At 36.7% G+C, this 4,557-nt stretch overlaps 1 pseudogene; it reads left to right on the plus strand.

Annotated features, from left to right (window-relative positions):
* Positions 1-555: 555 nt before the first annotated feature.
* LOC100723546 (AP-3 complex subunit sigma-1-like) lies at positions 556-1,136 on the plus strand (annotated as a pseudogene).
* Positions 1,137-4,557: the final 3,421 nt, after the last annotated feature.

Here is a 4,557-nt window from a genome sequence, read left to right on the forward strand (position 1 = left end):
TCCTATTTCCCTAAATAGTTATAGTGAATCTCAAAACTTTAAATTCTATCGTCTGTAAATTAGGGATAATCGTGTCAAAGATAACTGTCTTACTGGACTATCCTCAACAAACTACTACTCTTACAGAAGGAATACTTATTCTTCAACAGAAATAAACTTTATAATATCTGCTGTCTAAATAACAAACATTGCAACTTAACTTATTCAACTTTACTGCATAAGACTTTTTTCAATAAAAATATCACTTGGATATCCCTTATTTATTGCCTTTATCTTGTATTTGTATTAATCTGCCTACCTAAATGATAAGTATAGACTATATTTTTGCTTCAATATACATGTTAAAAGTAAACTTCTACTTAATTATATTGGAGGACTTTGTGTACAGAAATACGTTTCAAGAATTCAGAAAAAAAAAGATATTTGACAAATGCCTTTTAAATAATCGACAGATGCCTTTTAAAAGAAATACTTCAGAGATCAGTCAAAAATTTTGTATGAGGTAAAGCGTACCTTTCCATGCTTAATTTGACTAAATTCTTTAAAGATAACGCCATGATCCAGGCAATGGTCATCTTCACTAACCACAGGAAGCCATGGCTCTCCAAGTTCTCCCAGCCCTACAGTGAAGACACACAATGGCAAATCGTCAGGGAGACTTTCCATATGGTATCTAACAGAGATGCAAATGTTATAATTGCCTAGAAGAAAGATTTTTAATCGGAAGATCTGACAACAAACTGATTTGTGGACATTATGCAACACTATATTTTGTCTTTTGTGTGTATTCTTCAGAAAGTAGACCTGGCATTCTAGATCAAATTCAAGTATTCGTGGAAACATTAGACAAATATTTTGAAAATATCAGTGAACTGGATTTAATTTTCCATGTAGACAAGGCTCACAAAATTCTTGCAGAAATGATGATGGGGGAAATGACTTTGGAGACCAACATGAATGAGATTGTTTCACAAATTGATGAACAAAATAAACTGGAAAAATCTAAGGCTAGTTTAGCAGGAGCTGCAGCCTGTGCTGTGTCAGCTGTAAAGAATATGGGTCTTCCTGAGAGCCTAGGAAATATTAATATACGTGATGTCAGTATAAAAGTGTCAAACCTGCCCTCTTTTAAATGAAATATTAAAAAGGTCACCCCCAGGTAAAATTCAGGAGAAAAATTCATTGAAGTTTACCATACAGCTGTTTACCAAAAACAGAGGAGAGTATTAATATTTGCTCTTGTGTTTAAGTCAAGGCACTGTATAGAAGCTGTGTAAACTCAGTATAAAAGTTCAATGCTGCTTTTCTTGTGCAATGATTTTAAAGAAATTGTTTAGCCCCTCTGTGATTTTGTTGTGATTTTCTAAACTGCATTCCTATGCCCACTGAAGGCATGCCCCTGTATTAGCTACCATGGTATTTCAAAACTGAAGTATTTCTTTAATTATGTACAACCCAAAATGTTGATGTTTTGTGTGGATCACAAGTGCAACATTCCTTAATTCTTTCTGCTGTTTGTCACAATTCTTATTTATGGAGCCAAGTAAGTATTGCATGAAGTCATTATGACCTTTTCCTCTTAGTTTAAATAAACTCCAAGGTAACTGAATTTCTAAAGCACCTTTCTGTTTGTCTGATACCTACTTTGGGAATAATTTTTTATGACACTTTGATTCAAAAAAGTAAATAAAAGTGTATTTTATCACTGTTAAAAAGGGTAATGCATTATTCCATAGGATTTTGTTTGTAATAAAGAGACAAGTCCATGTGCATATTATTAAAATCTTCAAAAATTAGTTCATGCATATGATGAACACTTTTGGATTCTCCTCAAGGTGGGAAAATCTTTTAATAATTAGAGAGTCGATAACTTTTATGACTGGCCAAATTTCCATGTATCTTCTAACCAAATAAATTACATGACCTCTAGATAGAAAAAAAATCCAAAAAAAGTTAGGTTTCAAAATCCCAATTCTTGGGTCAATTATAAAGGGATCAAAAGCCCACTTGATCCGTTGACTCCTGGATCCTTAGATATGACTGTTCATCAACTGAGCTGCAAGTAGACTGTCAGAGCCAAGCCACTAACTGTCCTCCCAAGACTCATAGGAGAATTATTTTTGAAGCACAATAGAATAGTTCTAGAGTAAGAGGTCCTGAATTTTAATCACAATTACTACTGATAGTCATCATGTACAAGGGACAACTCTTAAACTCTTCACATATATCACTGCATTTAATAAGTATAACTCCAAAAAGTAGATACTTGAATTAGTCCCATTTTTTACATAGAAACTGTTAGAACTGGAATCCTACTTACACAATGTGACTCCTCCACATCTTTTTCTAAAAGTTAACTGTTTGCCAGATATGTGGCTCTGGGAAAATTAATCAAACCTTCTATGTCCCATCCACTAATGGAGAAAATGATGGCTTAATAAAGTACAAACAACTTGTAGAGTTGTTCAAATGATTAACAGTCATAATGCCTGTATATTCTTAACACAGAGCCCAAAAATGTCTACCTACTTACAATACTATTTTTTTCTTGAAAGAAAGGACCACATTTTATTCACTTCTTATAAGCGGCAAAGCAAGTCTCTCCTCTGAGACTCCAACTATTCAACTGTATAATGAGTCAATAACGCCAGTGACACAACAAAGTTATTTTGGCATATTAAAGATCCTAAAAAACACTCTTTATTTAGTACCCAGCAAAGTTCCACATAGAAATAGATACTGCAAAAAAAATTTGATCATGTAATCCATAATGCAAAAATAATATTGTCTCCTCATCATTCTTTGGGGTCTATGAGGATGAATGAGACAATATTGAGGAGAGAGGTTGTCATAAATCTAAGGGGTTGCTATTAATGATCATCATCATAATAAATTTGGTGTTGGAGAAATCATAACTCATGAAATATGGCTCCATAACAATAGCTTATCAAGGTCCCCTCTAAGGACACAGTGTCAGCTGATGCCTGAGGTTCTGAATTCATGAAACTATGGAGGAGGAGGAAAAGAGGTCAGAAAGGATGAACTGGCAACTTAATCTGGGTCTTCTTTTCAGGTCCTCTTGTGTCCCTGCCCTCTCCTCCCTTTCCCTCCTTTTGCAACAGAGTTTGAGTTCTGATCAACAAGGTCGTGGCCTAAGCACTCACACGTGTCCATACGTGCAGACTTCATCAGACTGTTGGAGTTGCTTCCCTAGAAAAAAATCTCAGAGAGCAGGCCAAGTGACAGCATGCTTCCCATGAGAGCCTCATGTAAAGCTGTCTATTCAGGGAGCCATAGTGTAGCCCCAAAGGCAGAAGTCTGGCCTACATTGGACAGCAGTAATTAGGACAAAACTGGCATCATATCATAGGCAGAGGGATATGGATCTGGACCAGAAACCAAGCTGTTGTGCTTAGATTTTAGGTGACATCACCACACATGGTGATGCACACCTGCAATCCCAATGCTCTGGGAACTTGAGGCAGGAGGGTTGCAAGTTTGCACCCAGCCTGGGCAATAAGAGAGATCCTGTCTCAAAATTAAAAAAAAAAATTTAAAAGGTGGCTGGGAACATGATTCAGTGTGAAGGCCCTAGGTTTGATGCCCTGTCCAAAAAGCAAACAAACAAAAGAAAACAGAAACAAAAGCACATCTTCTGCAAACCTCCATTTGCAGTAAACAAAAGAAGCTCAGACCAAAAGTGTAAGGGTTAAATGAGATAGAGCCATGATGTGTCTGGCCCAGTACCCAGCACTATGACACCTCAGGTAACGACAAAAATCATCATTATAATTACTGTACTGCTGAGGTTTTGATTTTGATTATTCCAAGAAAAGAGGTATGTCAAAGTCAGGCTGACATGAATGGAAAGGAGCAGACAGGTCAGCTCTTCAGATGAAGGGTCTCCCCATATGCTCCATAATTTGGTCTTGAGTGTACTGAGAGAGGTCAAAGTGCTCTTAACAGATCTGCAGCAGACTGGACAGACCTCCTCAGTCAAGAGGTGCAGATGCAGAAACCAGACATGAATGTGCCAGTGTACATAAATTCAGATTTACATGTCCAGTAACTGAGGCGTATAATATGTACAAGAATATAAATTATACTTTAGGAAGTGTTGCTGAGTATAATATCATGGGGAACTAGCCTTGGGAGGTCCAGAGGTGTTTATCCAGATGTGTCAAAGCCAAAGCCAGATAGTGTTCACATAGTATCTCTCTATCTACACCACCTTGCAGGAAATCTAATTACTTAACACTTATGTCTACTAAAATAATGTCCTTTTCCAGCCTGCAGAGTTGAAGTCTTGTTCCTCTTATCCCAAAAATCTGCAGAGTTGAAGTCTTATTCCTCTTATCCCAAAAATCTACCTAAAACAGTTCCCTGGATACAGCAAAGGTTTTAAAGTCTAAGACATTTGGATGATTTTCCATTCTAGCACTGACAGGTTGTATGGCTTTGTGAACACCTGGCCTTCTCTGAACATCAGTTAGTCATCCTAGAAAACAGTGTCAAGTATCTCTTCCTCACAGATTATTGTGAGACCTAGCAGGAATG

This window comes from Cavia porcellus, unplaced genomic scaffold (assembly GCF_034190915.1).
Source record: "Cavia porcellus strain 051 isolate PalLab524CR breed Dunkin Hartley unplaced genomic scaffold, mCavPor4.1 scaffold_1, whole genome shotgun sequence".
Classification (NCBI taxonomy): Eukaryota; Metazoa; Chordata; class Mammalia; order Rodentia; family Caviidae; genus Cavia; species Cavia porcellus.